Source organism: Falco punctatus (genome assembly GCF_963210335.1).
Source record: "Falco punctatus genome assembly, chromosome: 8".
NCBI lineage: Eukaryota > Metazoa > Chordata > Aves > Falconiformes > Falconidae > Falco > Falco punctatus.
The window spans coordinates 16,287,676-16,307,513 of record NC_137588.1 but is presented as its reverse complement, the minus strand read 5'-3'; the positions used below and the strand labels follow the sequence as shown (position 1 = coordinate 16,307,513).

Genomic DNA, 19,838 nt, shown 5'->3' with positions numbered 1-19,838 from the left:
TCAGGCTATTCACTAAAAAGTGACAACATTTTCATAGCTTCCAATTTGATGTTCCAGGTTTGAAGCAGAGCATCGCTCAGAAGTCGTAGTCCAGAATCTATCACCAAAAGTGTTACTTCTGTCATATTTTGTTTAAACTGAGAAAATTTAGCACCGACTGTAATTCACCTCCAAGATATTATTTTAACACTTTTTGCTCATCATATATGTAGCTGACTGTAATTTGCCTGTTGATGTACATTTTACACATACTATAAGCAGAGGATTGAAAAATCAGAGCCTAGTGCTCAAACTGAACATGACAATACTCAAAGAATATCTGTGATCAGAATAACATGGAAATTACACTCGTTCATCAAGAATTTTGCAGCACAGAACATTTTACCTAATATCTCTCTATCTGCAGTGAAAGAAAACACAACACAAAAGATACCTCTCAGCCTGCATGGATTACAGCTGAATTTTTCAGAACGCATCATGTGTCCTACAGAAGACACATATGGTTCTTTATTTTACAAAGAATGTTCTTTAATTTATTATCACTCAGTTCTAAGGAGATACACCATTGTACAGCTGGCCTTGCTAACTACAGCATCAGATCCAGCATCCTTTCCTAAGGCATAGTACACGGACTGTGCCTGATAAAGCACCTCTTGTGTTCTTATGGCAAAAAACACTAAAAATAATTCTCAGGCTTTCTGTCCAACACAATGACCATCTTTCTTAGTTGCCAAATGATGTACTGCTCTATTACTTCCACACGAAAGTCCTACACTGATTTCAAAATGAGCCACAACCAAATTCATCCAGCTGTATTTAATTACTTGTGCTTGTTATCTACACAAATACTATACCAGAAAGAGCTTTCAGCTGGAAAATTACTGGGCTTCTAAGCACACAGTGCTTTGTAAGAAAATTTCAAAACCAGCTTTTAATAACATAAAGTTCTGTTTTTAATGTCTATGCCTTTCTAGGAGTCAGAAATTAATATCTGAATTCTTCAAGGTGATGACAGTATAGCATCCCTAAATGTACTCCCCTAGGGACATAAAATCTAACCTGAGAAGTTCAGCTCTCTTATGGTCATGACTAACATAATTGCTAAATTGTGCTTCATTTTTCATCTCTCTCCTGAATGAATCACTACCCTTCAGTCTCTTTGCAAAGCCTTGACATTCCTTTCAAGTAAGAACCTGGCTACATTTTAATTTCAAAATAGAAAACTAGTAAATTCTTTGTTCAATGTTAAAAGATAATGTTTGTTTACACACTCACTAAGTATCTTGGAATAGCTTGTGTGTATAAAAGATCAAAATAGACAGTAAACCAGTTTGTTAGAAAGTGTAACTACATACTGCGATTTGCCTGTCATATTCTCAAACAATACATTGTTTTATTTCCCACTGCTTTTCAGATTCCCCTATTGCAGCATGTTTTATTAGAATCCTCAGTTTTGAAATCAAATTATTCACTTTAATCTAAAGTAGTGTTACTCAGGGCAGTAAGCCAGTAGTTTGCCCAAGAAAAACAAGCCAGCTTTAATACAGTAGCAATGAATGCAGTGTTTGATCCTGAGGGAGTGCCTACCTGAATAGTTCCGTTCTGGTGAATGTGGTTTTGCATGTGTGCCTTGATCAAACAAATCACAAAAATAAGAGCTCAGGGTTAATGAGAGTATTTACAGACTGTTTGATTGTGGTCACTGGGATAAAAGGTCTCGGCAATGTTATTGCCTTTACAGATTGAGAATAGTCATGTTAGACTGCAACTTACTCTGCAAAGTTAATGTGAAAATGACAGCAAACTAGATGGATATCACCTTTTTGGATGCTTACCACCCTCTCCTAGATCAAGAAATCAGAGTAACTGCTGAAGACTGTCTATGTGCTTATATGGCTTGGATACCAGGGTCAGGACCCTGGCTGGCTATCTGCTACACAATGCTCAATGACACTGTATTTGCCCATACTAGGAAGTGAGTCTTCTAAGTAATTTTGTATCTATCTCAGCTTATTATTTCTGTGGGTTTGGGTTGGTTTTTTTTTTAATGCCCTATTCTATGATTATTGGTGACTAGAAATTCAATTGCAAGGAACATGAAAGGAACTTGTGGACTCTAAGTGATTTTTAAGTTGATTCAGGGATGCAATTCTGAAAGATGAGTAAGAGATTTCAGTGTTAGCATTGGCCAGAGATTTCCATTTTGTGCAGTGATACACACGGAGAGAAAGAGAGAGAAAAAAAACAACCACATTTCTTAACATAGCAAGAATACACCTCAAAAAAAAAAAAAAAAAAGGTAAAGAAAAGAAAAAGCATGAAAAACACTCACCTGGAAGATAAATACATAGCTGGAAACTATGCTCCAGTTTCTTAAAAACTTTCTAGTGCCAAAGTTGTTAGAAGTATTTCCATATATAAATAAACTAAATACACATTGAAGTAGAAAAGGTGCACTCATCATGAGGCTGGGGGATCAGATCAGGCAGTGAAAAGATCTAAATCCAGCTTTTTAACATTTAAGGCAAATGCAATAGTTGTTAAAGGAAGGATTTGCTTCCTTTTTAGGTAACCTGTGTTGAAATGCCTGATTGATTAACTGAGAGTATGCAAGAAAGTCAGGTTAAAGCCCTCTTCTACCACAGTCAGCCAAGGAATATGAATGAAATGTGAACAAGCCAGAGTAGAGACACCGACATTTAATACAGTAACTAAACTAGCAAAAATGTTTATGAATAAACTTGCCCAAGGCTTAATAGTATGAAATATACAGGAACAGCAAACAGTTACGAAGTACATTTATGTGCACCCAAAAGAAAAAGATATGATCCATGGCATAACTGTTGGAAGAATATTGTTTGAAGTATTTTGTATCATTTTGTATCATTTTTCTATTAATCTTCAGGTTTTATTATCTTTGAAATTTGCTGTCTAACAATGTTATTCTAATTTGCATAGATCAGCATACATCTTAAAATACTGCTAATATTCTACTGTTGGGTACATATTAGTGTATTTTATGTAAAGAAGAAATATAAGTAAATGCAATGTAATAATTTTTCTCCTGTAGATACTAGATCAGGTATTAAAGAAAGCCATTTGTATTACGGTGAATCACATTTAATGTGAAGTTAATCCAGAGAGTAATCTAAAGTATGCTTTGCTATAAAATATCTGGTTTCTACTCGTTTTCAAAATGTACTACTATATAAATACTTGATTAAGCTTTTCATTCACTATGATTATTATTTTGAGGTCACGTCAGCTGCATTTAGTTTAAATTTTAATCCAGAATAGTTAATCTCAGACTCTTCTGGAATACTTTTCCTAAAGTTCAAATAAGAGCACCATGAAATGAACAAACACAAAACTGCAGAGTAAGATATTCTTACAGTACAAAGAAATAAATCTTTTCAAAATTGATCTCACAAAATGACAGCAATAACTCTCAAAGAGGATTGATCAAAAGAAGATCTAACTATTTCATGCTAATAGAGTTTGCAGGCGCTTACTCAATCACAGCTATTCTGCTAGACTCTGATGTATTTAAAAAAGAGATCTTAGCACTTCAACCACAAACATGATTACAGAAATGACATAAAAATTTACTAAATTTTCACGACCTCATTTATGCTATCTAGTTGTCTGACATGAATTTCAATTATTTTTGCAGTAGGAGGAATTAATTAATTCCACTCAGAAGCAGAATAGCTTGACATGCAGGTATACACTTGATCACAGATTGACATGAGCCCCCAAATCTGACAACATATAATTTAATCACGGAAATAATTCCTTTGTGAGGTGGATTTCTGAGTGGCTTATCAGCTCTGGTTACAACCAGAGTGTCCTAACATTTTAAGGCTGAAAATCCAGGCCACAATTCTTTTTCATTAATTACATTAACCTCACCAGTCTAAGTGCATTGTGCACCTACAGACTCTTATCTTTCAGAAGCCTATGAAAGCTGCTCAGTAAAGCAATTCAGATTTTTTAAAACACCAGTACTCACTTAATTTTGTCCAAAAATACATAAATACAAGTGCAACGATCACAGCAATAAAACCTGAACCTTTTCCTCTGCTTTGCCATTCATCTTTTCATTCGTTTCAGGTTGCCTCCACCTCTGACCAAACACAGGCACTTCCCTCCTCTCTCCATGTATTCCTGTCAGGACACATGGACACCCACCGTCCACTTCCATATTCTAGTCACGATCATTAACCTATGCAGCATTCCCTCTAATCTTGGGGCCAGGCATGTGCAAGACAAACGTTACCCCTGTAGGCCTTCCTTCACTTCAGTTCCTCGACACTTTCGGTCTGAACTGAGCCTGGTCCTTCCCAGTTTTGTTTCTTGGTGTTTGGGTTGTTTTTTTTCCTGCTATTCAACTCGCTGCACTCAAACAGACATGCCAAAGAGGTGAACTGAGTACTGGCATTAAGAGGGCACTTTCCCTCACCTGGTCTTTCGTCTACAAAATATGCTACATGTAATTGTGTAGTTCACATACTGAGGAATTTTATTAATACACAGCTACAGTTTAAGTTTTGATGTATGATTTCATCAAATTTTTTTAAGTGTTTATCTACAATGATATGAAAGGAACATACTCGCAAGTATGTAACAGTCGAGTCACTAGGCAAGGCAGCTTCCTACAGATTATTCTCAATGGGTGATGTTCACATGATGATGATACAGGTATTTATTTTCAATATTTAATTGGTGCAAAGCAAGTGAATATGAAATACCTTACGTTTGCTAAGACTGAAGGCAACTGCTTCCTAGGTCTTCATCACTCTGCAGTTTAATGCTGATGTCAGTAATAGTGTTAGTCATCACAGGTCAGAATTTTAGGTGGCATAAATCTCACAGACATGGAGAAGTTAAATCAGTTTACATGAGCACACACGTTTTCTGATGCATTTTGTTATAATGGCACAAATTAAAAAAATCAGTGTTTTCGAGGTGTAGACTGCTTGCACGGATTTTTTTTTGTCCAGTATATTTTCAAAGTTTCATTACAAAGCCATTGAACAACTTCAATTATGAAGACAGAAGAGTTGTTTAGAAATACATCGATACCTTATGCATATAATAAAGATATATGGATTAACAGTTCATGAAATATATTTTACTGCTGTCACCAGTGCAGCACAATTCGTGCTTCAAATTGCGCTTAATTCAGCAATATTTCAGTCCTGAAAATACATAAAATCATAAATTCTATCGGTTTGAGATAGTAAATTGTCCAGTATACCTTCTTTTCACTACAGGCCTAGCTGACAAAGAATTCAGGACAGACTCCTCTGAAAATCCCCAGTACAAGCAGAACTACACTGGTGTCCCACAGAGCCAAAGAAGCAGGCATCTGAGCCAAGCAACTGATGTCACCAAGGTGGGACTGGGATTTGGGAGGCCGAACAGCTCTCCCAAGCATAGAAGAAGGACTCGTTATAAAAGTATTTCTCAAACAACACAAGTACCAAGTTGTCTCTTACTATATCTGCATCTATATATCCAGATTATCGGAATTTATGACAGCACTAAACTTCATTGAGAACAACCTTTCATCACCACTATTCTTGTTACACACCAATAATTGACTTGATCAGAATAGATGGTTTCCGTTGCAATGCTGGGCTTTTTTTTCAGCAATGCAGCCTCTTCCAAGCTACAAATTATAAACTGAGTACATGGCAGAATGATTTTGAAATTGCATAACATACTGTAAGAGGAGAACAAATCATCTTTAACAAAATAATTATTTGATTTTGCAATCCTTTTATGCACAGTTCATTTAACTCCACCAGATTTCTACTAGCAGAAGGCTTAAAAATTATGTCTTAAAATACCAATTTTAGGTGTCTTATAAAGCAACTCAAATTTTCCTTTCTTTGATGGTGGTAGAATAAATGCCACCTTAAGTGTCACTGTTTTTCAGTGACCCCTTATAACACTGCAAATTTAATACATTAGGCCTAGGTCTGCTTTGGAAATTATTGTTACATTTTCTTCAGATTTTTTCCAGTGTTTTATTGTGATGAATAAGGCAGTTTTTGAATTGCCTTTCTGAATCTTGCCAGCAATTCCCCATCCCACTTTTGTAAAACTGTGGCACCTTTCCAAAACATATTGACTCATAAATCTTATTTAAACAGAAAAATCTTTAAACAGTATTTTGTGGACCTACATCAGTGAATGAACATGGAAACTCTTGCTTTATACATAGGATTATAGGAATCAGATAAATGTCAGTTAAGAGGTTTTTCAGACCTTTTATAGAGATTTGAGTTTTAAAAAGAAACTAAGATAAATATATCATGATAATCCTATTCACAGTCCCTATAGAATCTCTATTTATTAGACCTGTTATTGTATTTAACTAGCTGCTCATAATTATTAAAAAGATAAACACTGTTGTAAGATGGATTCATGGTAGTATGTTCTCTCTATTAATAAAAATATGTCCCTACAATTCCTCTACTGTTGGATTAGATGGTAGAATTATGTTATTTGCCAGAGCATTTACAACATCCTCCTATAGAACTGGACTGTTTTTATTTAGCTACTGTATTTAGCTATCATTCTAAAATCTAAAATGAGAATGTCTAATCTTGTAGTACTCACAGTACACCAATATGTTACTTTTATTCTCCTAAAGTCACGTTGTATTCCGTATTCAGATTTGACATGATCTCAATATTCGACATTTATGTTTACATTCAATGCTATAGACATTCTTATCACTTAACACAGTAAACAAAAGCAGAACTTCCTCAGACCTCCAATATATCCCAGAGAGAACAAAAAAGCTATTTCCGAATAATGTGGATTTATCAAGTAGGCTATGCATATGGATCTTTTTCTCAACCAAAATTTCATTGAAAATTATACAGTATCAGAAAAGCTTTTGCATTTGAATAATTGGCATTTTCTTATGAAAAGCAAGCCTGTATTTTGTCAAAAACCTCTTATCAGTACAGCACAGAACAGTGAAAGCATTTTGCAGTCACTTTCTTTTTTTCTGCGTATTCGCAGTGGTACATGACAGAACAGATTTATGTCTTCAGCAGTTGATTCTCACATGCATCAGCCTCTGGGCCATCTGATAAGGATTGTTCTGTTTCTCTAAATCAGTAAGTACATAAGCCCTCTTCTTAGCTGACGTAACTACATCTCAGCCAATTCCTGAATGTCTGTTTTATCAGGGGAACTCTCAGCTGCCCAACAACAAACAGCAGTCGGGTCCTAGTTCCTAGCCTCAATGGTTGTGTAATCCAGTTTGCTCACAGCCACTCAGACTAGGACACCAGGATGGAGTAAGAACAAGGATGTCCAGCTACGAAAATAAGCACATAATTTTATGATTCTCTAGTTTCTTTGTGTGCATACTTTAGGCAATTGACTCCTTTCGGAGAGGAGCAGGTAATAAAGCATTGACAGAGAAGGAGGAACAAAAATCATATGTGTAAAAATTCATAAGGAAAATAAACGAACCTATTAAGTTCCCGTTCATGTTCCTTTAACAAAACTAAATTTCCTCTTATAACTAATCAATAAATTACTAGCAACATTATTTTAAACCACTGTGGACATGTTTTCAGCTCAACAAAGGGTGAAAAATTCTGTATTTTATGCTCAGACCCCCGAGTAAGAGCTATTTCCACATAAATCAACATACTATAACACCTAAGCTAGCTCTACTTCCACCAGAACAGGAATAGTCATCCACTGATATCAATAGATTCAAAATTTCCAGTTGATCTCTACGGAGCCAACTAGACAGGACACATAATTGTCATCGCTCTAGAACAGGTGAGATGACCTGTACAGGAGACTTTTGCCTTGTGCAAAAGTATTTGATCTAAAGATCTGCTCACTCAAACAGATTTGGATTTCTGTATTCTAGCCCTCTTGCCAGGAGCTGCAATAAATATTAATTATGATATTTAGAAGGTTTTAATCCCATATTACCTATGTATGTTTAGAAGACAAATTTTCTAGACGGGATTATTGGATGGATTAAAAGAAAGATAAAGGTTCTGGAGGACTGAAGCATATTGTATCTACTATACAGAAATTTCAAAAGTTCCTGAAGGCAGAACGTAGATTTTTGTTCCTGTTTTGTTCAGTCATTTTTGACAGAATGATAGAAAATTTCAGATTCAGTTCTTCATCTCTAGAGAGACACAAATCAACTGAAAATATCTATAAATGTCAGAAAGAAACACTGTATAAAATTGCTTGAAGAATCATAACTGTTATAATGCCAAAAGATCCCTTGAACTTTAACCTGCCTATCAATACAGAGAGCTGGCCATTGGTATTGGCTGGAGAGGTCATGTAGCTGAAAATGCCTGGGACCGATCCAAGCAAAGAAAATTAAGGAAAACTATTGCCACAGCAAATGAGTAATTTTCTTTTAATCTCTTGTCTTTGAGATGTATTTCTACGTATCACTGTAAAAGAAGCACTTCCAAGGAATTGCATATACCTGATGTACTGGAGGAATTGGCTTCCTCCCATGACCCAACAAACAGTGCCAGAAGTAGCATGCAGGCAGCAAACCATTCTCAAGCTAGGTCAAAGCAAAGGAGTCCATCTACAGAGTAATCCAGTCTGTCTTCAGGTTCAAGGTTTGGCATAAGTTTCAGCTCTGATATCATGTTAAAAATTCAGTTATTATGAAAACCTGAAAATCAGACTTGGAAAAGTATTAACAAAATGAATAATCAGCCTTAGATATGGAAAAGAGGAGGGGAAAAAAAAGCAGCATTCATAATTAAACTAGAATATACCACAACTGCTACCAATACCCATCTCAAGTAAGGAAATGTTTCTTAAGTAACAAAAGAAAGGTTCCTCTTATACTGATTTTGCTCTAAATCCTCAGCATTTAAAGCCGTGCAGCCAGTTCAACATTTGTATGTCTGAAAGGCATCTCACTGGGAATGCTTTATGCCTCTTTTTCTGTCTTGTTCCCTGAAATAGAAGGAAAAGCAATATAGGCACGTAACTATGGAGAGGATTCAAAGCTGATTAAATGTACACAGACTACATCAAAAGAGACAGATTTTCCATTTCCATCAGCCAAAAAAACATATCAACCTCTTTAAAAAGCCAGCACATATAAATAATGTAGCTGCTTAGGTCATCAGCAAAGCTTTCTATATAGTAAAAAAATGAATTATAGTTTCCTGTTCCGTTATTTGTTGTCTTTGGTTACTACACAGGTGCATGGAAAACTTTTCAAAGTAACGTTTATCACTGAAGAAAGAAAATTCTTGAGAGCTACAAACTGGCTAGCTTCTGTAGCAGGAAGAAGAGGATTTGCTTAATGTTGTTCTGGCACACAAAACATAAATCTGGTCTGAGAGAGAGGTGCTACATAATCTAGTCTTTTGCTTCTTTCACAAATTGTATGCTGCCAGCATTGAGAGAAGATTTTACAAGCCCTGAAGTGCAAAGCCTTCTGTGTAAATATACATGTTCATTTTTAGTTATTAGCTCTAAAAGTTGTGTGGCTTTGCTCTTTCAATATTGTGAACGAGGCAAATTTTGAATGGTCTGTTGTTTATCAAAGTTCCCATCAAGAACAGCTGCTGCATAGCCAGAACCAGAGACTGGAGAGCTCAGTTGCAGTCGTGTACATTTTACCCACAACAGTAAGCAATTCTGTGTATAAGCAGTTCCATTAGCATCAAGAGGGAGAGGACGTAATTAACGATTTGTACAACCTGGCCTCAGAACAAAACAAAAACAGGAACTTAATTTCTGATCAGCCGTCTTATCCATTAAATATACATTATGCCCAGAAACAGGAGGTTCAAATCAGTTATCTAAGACAGGCATCTTGTGCCATTGGAGATGCCCTGGAGTATCTCACCTGGTCCCCAGCTGCTGCTCCAGAAGAGCACAGGTGTCCTGCAGGTCCTGTGTCATATCTGCCAGCCCTGGGTGGATGTCTCAGGCACCCTTAGGTGTCTCAAATGGCACTAGATGCCTGTATTTGAGCGACTGATGCAAGCCTAGGCTGTCATGTCTTTACAGGTTAAGCAGATATACGCTCCTTCAGACAGAAGATAATCAGTTCAGAAATCACTGAAATCTACTTGAAGATAAACGGGAGAAGGGTTACATTTCTTCAGAGACAGAGAGTGTGTGGGATGGTGCTACTGCTGCAGTATGACATAAAAAGCCTGGTCTCGTACATGTGTTGTGAGAACAGAAAAAAAGAGAGAGCCACAGAGATGGAGACAGAGAAAGCGCATACATACTGCAGTCTTTGGAGATGTCAGGAGCACAGTTATCACTTATTTTGTATGATTTTTCAGCTTTTGTGATGGATTATAACCTGGCTTAACAAAGGAGGCCTCGTCATTTACTACCGTGCCTAGGTTTTACCTTGCTTCTCAGTCAAGTGTGACACCTGAGTAACACGCAGAGGAAAGGAACATACATTCTTAACATCAAAATATTTTTAAACCACCAGCATGATATTAAAGAAACACAGATTAAATCTGCCTCTGCTGCTGGGCAAATAATGCACTGGCCACAACATAAGGGGGAACCAAACACATCAGATAAAATGTATGGTAAATTTTTGTTGTTCTCTTTTGAGATCAACTATGCTCTGTAGTCCTAGCTTGGACCCTATGCTCCTAATCCAATTTACTAGTTACTATTAGGTCTGATTACCAGGTTACCCAGGGAACATGCAAGCACTCCAGCGTAAGGATCTCCCTCCTCCCCTTTCCTGCCTCCCACTACTACATCTTTCCCGTCACTCCTCTCACCCCTCCAAACCAAGGACACACACTGTGGTTCCCTGGGGAGACACTGGCTGAGGTTATTTTTCTGTCAGCTGCATGAGATGGTACCTGCTCCCGAGGAACAGGACTAACATTGCTGCTCATCACAAACAAAGATGTAATCCAGTCTCTCACCTGTCCTTCTCATGTCATCTGCTCGTTTGACCTTAAAATTCCTCCAAATCACATCTTGATATTTTAATGTGAGGACAGAAAAGGAACTAAAGGGCAAACTTGTTTAAAAGAGATGGTTATCTTAAAGACAATTTTCAGACATAAGCTAATAATAAAAGGCTACATAAAATGATAGGATCTTTAAAAATAGGTTATCATCTCACCCTATTTAAAAAGAAAAACCCGTGCACAATAATTTAAAAATACAGTTTATAATGTTCAAACACACTTTTTAGGCTCTATGATTGCATGTGAGGTCCAAAACTTATTTAATCTACTAAACAAGAATATTTTTAGAGAGTTCAAATAGTACAAGTAAGATGGATACTAGAACATTAGACACATACATTTTTATGTCAAGCTGACACTTATAGTTGGGGAAGAATCAGCAGCTGACAAGAAACAACTGAATGATTGTCTAAATGGATAATTACCAGAATATCCTGGCTGGATTTAGTGAATCTGCATCTTGTGTACTCCCACTCTAACTAGGACCACAGGGAGTTCAAAAGGTTTATCTGACAGGAGGTGCATGCCTTGTTCTCCTTAGCTCCACTGTTTCATTTATACAAAATTAGAGACTATAATTTATGCACAATACTTTATACCACAGGCCAATAAGAGGAAATTATTAAACCAATCAAAGTAAAACTTTCCTAGGCAGTTTCTAAATGTAGAATTCAGAGCCACCTCAACAGTGTCTCTGTTTTTTGCCGTGATCATGGTACAAATACATCCTCAAAGAAATGATCAATAATACTTTCTGTTACATGAGGCTCTGAAAATCATTAGAAATTTATGAATACAGTTGTGAAAGTATGAATGGATTCATGGCCACTGTACATGATATCCTTATACATAAACTTTTAGTTATCTTTTTCTTTTTTTAAAGAAAACAGCATTTGTTAATACAATGCCATTTTATCTGCTACAAACTAGAAAATGAATGTGTTCAGACTGTGGAAAGCATCTGTGGTATGTATGCAAGTAATTCATTTAATAGCTTTATATGTTCAAATTGAGACATTATTCTGGTTTTGAGATTCTCATCAAAGCAGAGAGTGGCCTATGGCACTACTCTTGCCATATAGAAGTTTTCTCCTAAATAGCCATTATAGAAGTAATAAAAACAAACACATCCTTCTACCTTTATATAGTCTACTCCACTAAAATGAGATGGTTGCTTTATTGTTTAGGAAACCATCAAAACGTATAAAGGGTCTGTATGACAGAGCAAAACACTGGCCTGGCAATAATTCAGACACCTTCTTCAGCTCTTTTAAGACCCCAGTGACCCTCTCATATTTCTTTCCCACTTAAAGATGTCAGAAATGCTATTGGCCCCACGCAGCACAGCATCTGGGGTAGCTGCATAGTAAAGATCTGAACATGGCTGTCCCAATGATGAGACAAAATTAAGTTCAGCCTGCACTTCTGAGAACACTTAAATTGGCTCTGCTGCAAATCTATAATTGTAATAGTTACAGTTTTCCAAAGGAAAGAAGTCCTATTTGTTAAATCAGAAAGTCTCGCTTGTGAACAATGGAAAATACTACTAAACTCTACTTGTCAAATAGCACCAGCTATTTTGCTGCAGAATTGCACAGCATACCATATCACGTCACTGGAGACTAAAATAAAACCTTCCCAGAAACCCAACTGCCCTATAATACTAATTTTAAGAGATTCCAAAGTTATCCCAAGCAAATGGTTTTAATCTAAATTTGGCTATTAATTCCTATAGTCAAACTGATTTTGAAAAAGACTATGTTTGGGGTAAACATAACAACATGGAACAATATGTTTTCTCTGTGCACCACATGAGCTGTATGTCACTGAATGTCAGCTGAAAAGTAGAGCTAAAGGTTAAGAGGACATTCTTTTTTTCACTTGTGATTCTGCCTCGGCACTAAACTCTCAATAATTATACAAAGGCTTCTTAGCCACTCAGTGATATCTGAAGAAAATCCTTCATAGCAATATGTTTCTGAATGTGTTTCTAGAGGTTAGAAAGTAATGTGTTAGTTACAAGACCATACCTTCAGTTGTACAAAATACCTCGGAGTTCTTGTCCGTCAAAAACCCTCAGATAACATCAAAAGGGACTCACCCTTTTCATGCCAGGGCCCATTCATCAGTCTGGTGTATTTATTTTATTATAGTTTTGCCTATGTACTTGATGCTACCACCATTAATGAAATTTCATCATGATATCATGTACCAAAAGAAAACAGAAGCAAAAGATAGGAAAAGAACTGGTGCATCAGCAGAGGAGTATAATAGTAGTAAAACTGTATGAAAGTTCCTAGCTGCCAGCCTTTTCCTGCCTATTTTCTATGGAAAACCTGAAAAGATCACAGTCTCATCCCACTGCTTCCTGAGACAAGAGTAACTCCCACTGTTTAATTAATGGCTAACTACCCTACCACTGTTTACATACTTTCTGCTGAGTGAAGCTTTTATTTATTTCGTGTGATTGAGCCTGGTGTTTTGCCTAGAAAACCGTTGAATTCAGCATAGGGCAGCTGCAAAGGCCTGAAAGTGCTGAAGTCTCATGAGTCCTGACAGAGGAATTCCCTTCAAGGTCAGGGACATTCATGCCCTGCACATTCCCCAGCCAGAAGAATTTCTTCACAGGAAGGTAACATACAAAAAATTATGTTGGGAACAAGAAAAAAACTCCTACCATTCCTATCTTCCAGTAACTAAGTAAGGGAAATTTTTATCCTTCTCATTTTCACATCAGATAATATTCATTTAACTCACTCAGTCTTCTTTAAGCCAGGAGATACATTGTGTCCAGATTCTGATAGTTTAAATTATGTCTTAATCTGAACTTTAAAATAAAACCACAACTTTTATCTTTTCCAACAAGAACAGGTTGTGACATTAAAACTATGGATCTGACCCAGTGATTTTCAAATAAAAAGACACAAACCTGCTTTGCCCTTGGCTTTGACTTCAGAAAGTAATTACATAAATGTGAAAGAGAATATACACACACATTACTTTTGATAAAAATTATGGTGATTTTAGGTTACCTGGCACTTTTAGAATAGTCTAGAATTTTGTGGAGAATGTTAAATCGGAGGTTTGCATTTTCCAGAATCAAAAATAGGTTCTGACTTAAAAGATGGTTTTCAAAAAAAACCCCAAAACAACTAAAAAAACCCACACGGTCACATAGAAAACATATGTTACGTGAAAGGAATGGGGTTTTTTTGAAAAGTTTCATTAAAATTGTAAATTTATCAATCATTAAATGGCTTGAAAGAAATACTTTCAGAAGAACTCTGCAGTCAATTGGTCACATTTGATAATTTGGAATTACAAGTAAAGGCTCTAAAGAATCAGCAATAAGCTGCCTGATCTTCTTTTAAAACCTGCATATTTTGCTCTGCCATTACCTCCTAATACCACCACCTTGGCAAAGGTTACTCTACTGTATATATAATCTGACAAGCTGTTTCAAGTTAGTCACGTCTCAACTAAAAATTTACTAAAAACTTTACAGAATCCTACCAATTTCTTGTCCCTGGCTAAAGAAAGAGTTTTTAACTTCCTGGAATTTAAACATTGTGTATCTACTTGACTTCCATATTCAGTCTTGAGCAAAAAGCAGCAATGCATATATATATATATGTAGTAATGTGTGGTTCTTCACATTTTATAATGAGTACATGACTAAGAGTTTCTATGCTATATAGATATAACCATATAGATATAAGCTTTCCTAAACTATTTTGCTTTTAATTGATGGGAAATATACATATATATATATATATATATATATGCGCTAAGTGTTTGAATTCCAAGGCATCCAAATGAAGATAGGAGTAAACTAACTGTAAGAGTGTCAGAGATGCATGAATTTCTATCATTGAGACAATGTACTTATTTATTTCTTGGTCACGATGGTTTATTTGCACAGAAATCAGCTGTACTAAAATGTTAAGATACAGAGTGGAAGAGCCTGGTAATGTGGGGTTGTATTTAGTAGAATAGATTATATTTTCATAGCACTTTCTATCCAAAGATATTGTGACATTTTATAAACAAGCTGAGACTTACACACCAAATTTTATCTCTGTTCTACAAATAGGGATACTGAGGAACATGAGAAGGTAGGTACCAGGGGTCATGGGAAATAGGACACAACCCTCTTGATTCACAGGCTTATTCTTGCCACTCTGTACCCTGGGTTTCTCCCATATGCTGAAAAAACAGCAGGGAGTTAGTTACATTGCCCAAAACCACTACTGAAAACTACCTGCCTGGCCAAACCTAACTTTTAAACAAAGCTCAAATGTTTCCTACAGGTTCCAGTCCTGATGTTTGCATTCTAGTCTTTAAATAACCTTTCAGAAATACTTTCTGTTTTGCTCAACATGATCATGCTATTCTCCAGTTTAAAAAACATAAATAATGGTTTCAGAGGAGCTGACTGTGGCAATTATATCAGATGGTTAAACACGAATAAAGAGCTAACTTAAAATTGCACATTTCATTGCAAAATGCAAACTTTTCATTATGTTGAAAAGTTACACAATGTACATCCTTTCTTTCCTTACTGAATAGTGCAGGGAAATGAAAAAAAAAAAAAAAAACCAAACCAACAGGTTATATTGTAACTGATACAACACAGTGGATCCATATTTGCAGGTAGCTAACTCACTTGTTAAAGAAGCGAAAATTCTCATATTACTTACCAAAAAATGACAAAAAAGGTTGAAATTTTGAGTAAGGTACTTGTTTATAATAATCAGTTCACCCCAAAAGCAAGTTGTTTAATGCAGATTTCTTGTAACAAAATCAAGAATCAGTAAACATAGAAAGTGCATCGACTTGAAAAAAAAAAATTGTCATTTTTTCTTTGACTTTGCTCATTAGTGTTCTACCTTTTCTGTAAAATGCAGCAGCTCAAGTAGCCCAAGTAAGATAAATTTATTAGTCAATGCAAAGGAATTTGAAGGATATCAAATGTACATGGCAACAATCCTATGGGAAACTATGGTATATTTTCATTCAATATATTTATAATATTGAAAATTGAGACAGGTAAGCCATATATAACCATTGATCTGTCATAAATCTGTGAAGGCAATCTTTCTAAGAAAATTGCTTTCATTGTCTTTCCTAATTCTTTATTTCAAGATGGATAATTCCGGAGTGCCAGAAACTATAATCAGTCTGACAAAAAAGGATTGATTTCCAGCTGCATCATGTTTAAAAACGATCACAAGGTGGTGCTTCAGTTCTCAACAAATTTATGGAACTAATGATAACTCTCCAATATCGTAAAATTCAAATTACAGTCATGAAAGCTGGAGTCATCTGAATATATATGCAAATACAGAGCTAGAAACTGGAGACCATCCTTGTTTCCAAGTGATGTTTAGCTGTACAACTCAGTGCTGCTATTTGTTACCAAAGGGACTTTTTTTGCTAGTAAAATAAGCAAGGATAACAGGATTTTTTTTCATCTACAGATTATTTTATAATTGGTATGCTCAAAAGCACAATAATGCTTAATGTTTCATGTTTCTCAAACCACAGGAGAATAATTGTCTGATATTTTCAAAATTCTTGCACAGGACGAGAGAAATACCTATGTATCATTAAATGACACATATCCTAATTTTGTTTAATCTCCCTTTCTAAGTTTGTCTTTGTTACACAATGATTGAATTCCCATCACCAGCTCTACTCCTTCTTAGCAAACAGCGACACTAGGGCACAGTTACTACCTATTATTAAGTAAGTACTTAAACAGGCTGCCATATTTGGGATTAGATGCTCAGAGGTATATTGATGCCAAGATTTGCTGCCGTAACATAAAAAGCAATTTTTTTGTGCAGAAATAAAATTGCTTCAAAAGCAACTGGGAGAGAGGACACATAATATTACAAAACTTCTGAGAATGCACAAACCTTTTTGCTGTCAAACAGGACAAACAGCTCTACATCGGAGAATGAATGGATGGTGTTTCTCATGTGCAATATTTACAGTATTTCCAGTTATTTACTACTAACCTCAGAAATATTCATAACACATACTTCCAAAAACATTTACTTTTCTTTTAGTATTTAGGCCAATGATAGCAACCCCACTGAAAGGTACTGATGAAGAAACTGATTATTTAGCTACATTTTTCTTTTGAAAAGTCTCCACAATTTATTGCTCTCAAACCTTGTCCCCATCTATAAATAAACTCCACAGGACCAAAATGAAATACGTATCGTACCGTACTATAACCTTGAAAAGTTTCTGAACCTAAAACATGGTATTTTTCAGCTCAGTTAAGAATTCCTGTGATGACTGCTTGTCCAATAGCCTAATCTGCTCTGCAGATGGGGGAAACTCCACCCACAAGCAATGGTAAAGGCATATGAAGCCACTAGTGGAAGCAGTAGTTTCCTGAAACTATCAGAAGTTCACCACTTGCCTAAGGAGGAAAAGATTAAATACTTACAAGCAGATGCCTCTTGCTTTATTTTCTCTAATTCAGTCTGCCCAGATGCTAAGCACATTTTTCCTGCTATGTCAGAGGTGCATATTGCTTGGAAGACAAGTTCAAATAATTGATTACCAAATGTACAACTTAAATTCATAACTGTTTTTCTGATGTGTAAATCCAATTAGTTATCAGCAAACAAAACACGGAATTAGTCTTTCAGTCAGCAGGCTACTTAAGCATGTGGGCAACCAGCCCATTTAAGTCAACTGCCAACTTCCACGTTTAAACTTCACAGATTTGAGAGTCAGAACAGAAAGCTTAGCTCACCTATTCTGACAACTTGCATAAAATTTTGCAATTGTTCAAGCTAAACAATGATCAGTGACTCTTTCCAGTCTGCTTCCTCCCCCCACAGTATTTCCCAAGCAGAGCTATCGTGTGGATTTTCACGGCTACTTTCTGCAGAGCCCTAGGAGGCAGAACACAGAACCTCACCAGCTACCGACCACCAGCTGCAACGCGGCCGCTGGCACACAGACGTACCTGGTGGCATGTCAGGAGATCTTTACAGAAAAATTTGCCTGCTTTCCCAGTTCCTCTGCATATTAAAAGTGTACCTCAGTGCCCTCTCACTAGATCCTCAGGTAGGAAGATATACAGAGCCAAGAAACTTGACACAAGGGCCTTAATTTTGAGTTACCCAAGAAAAATCAGTGGTGATTCTTATTTTAAATCCATTTTTGAACTTTAAAAATACCAAGCTGTAACTGCAGAACATTAGAATGGATCATTCAGAATATGGTAGGGGAATTACATGTGGATTGCAAAATATTTTTAATTCTTCCAGTCTTTTTGTACAACTTAGTTTTGGAGGATTTATTTCAAAAACTTCAATACTGCAGTGTTTAAACTTCATTGATTTATGCTTTATGGTGCAATGGCATTTGTCTAATTGTGTTTTTTTCATTACTACAAAAGAAATAGCCAGGCTTTCTCAACACAATGTTGCATTATTTTCCAGAAAGAGAACTGCTCTACTTCTCCCAGATGTCCATGCCCAGAATTCAGTAAGCATGATATATTGTCTTCATAAGGATGTTTCATGGCAACACATCAGCTAAAGTGTGTGTATTATTCATCATTAAACAGGTGGTAAAACCAGAGTTCTTTAGCTAATAATGTTTTTTTAAAAAAAGAACACTAAATTACATTATCTCCATCATTGGACTCCAAGGATGGACCCTCTTCCAAACCCAGCTGAACACCCTGCAAAAATCTGATCAAAGTGGGCCCTACTTTGGGGGTGGGGGTAAAGACAACCTCCAGAGGTCCCTTCCAACATGAATTATTCTACAATCCTATGATCTGCAATCCAGTAAAGGCTATTTAAAAATTCTTTCTTCGTGATTTTCAGAGCCATTGCTTTCTCACACTGTGAAGTTACCTTTACTGAAGGAAAACCAATACAATAAGCCATAATAGCTAGAATAAGCTTGGAATCTTGGGGAAAAAAAAGATATGAAACAGCTCCTTATCTACTTCATTGAATGAAGTTAAAGTAGTCTTTGCTACTGATAACTGAAAGCATGAGTTTCTTGTGAGTTATTAAACACAGTAGACCTCCTTTAATCACACTGTGGTTCCTGCTGTCTTCTGCAGACTTTAAAGGAAGAGGGAATTTTGCCTACCTGATTATGCTGCAGGTTAAATGCCCTGGGTCTTTATTAGTTCCAGATGTTAAATCAAACATATCTTCCTAACTCAAGCAACATTGGTCTCTTCCCTTTCCTTCGCCTTTCTAGTGAAATCATATTAGTTTATGAGCTTTTCAGTAAAAACTGAGACCATTGCTTTTATTTTTGTTCATGGTAACATAAGCATATCTACACTGGGTCACAATAAAAGTCTGTCTAGCTCAGTATGCAGTTTTGAAAACGGCCAAAAGCAGATGTCCAGGGAAGAGAAAAAGATCATAAGTAGTATAGAGTGATACTGGATATTCTCCCAGCCTCCAGCCACGTGGGGATCAAGGACTCCCTGACACAGAGATAGTTTCTACATATCTAGATATATATGACTTTTCTATGAAGTTGTTTAGTCTCCTTCCACATGCATGTAAACGTTTAGCATCCACAATGTCCTTTGGCAAAGAATCCCTCAGTATAATGTTATGTTGTGTAAAGGGCCATTTATCATATATTTATAAAATGTCATGATGATCTCTTTTTTATTGCTCATTTTTTTCTTGCTTCTAGCCATTCTTAACATATTTATAATTCACAATTTGAAATCCTGTTGGCACTATATGCAGCAGCAAAATACTTGCCCTTTTTAACTCACAGTTACCTAAGCAAGTCATCAAAAGGTTTCATCACAGACTACAGAACCGTGTG

At 36.2% G+C, this 19,838-nt stretch overlaps 1 protein-coding gene across 6 annotated transcripts in view; it reads right to left on the bottom strand.

Moving 5' to 3' along the window:
- PDE1A (phosphodiesterase 1A) overlaps positions 1–19,838 on the bottom strand; it is a 225,990-nt gene that overhangs the window by 70,676 nt on the left and 135,476 nt on the right. The gene's annotated exons all lie outside the window — the stretch shown is intronic.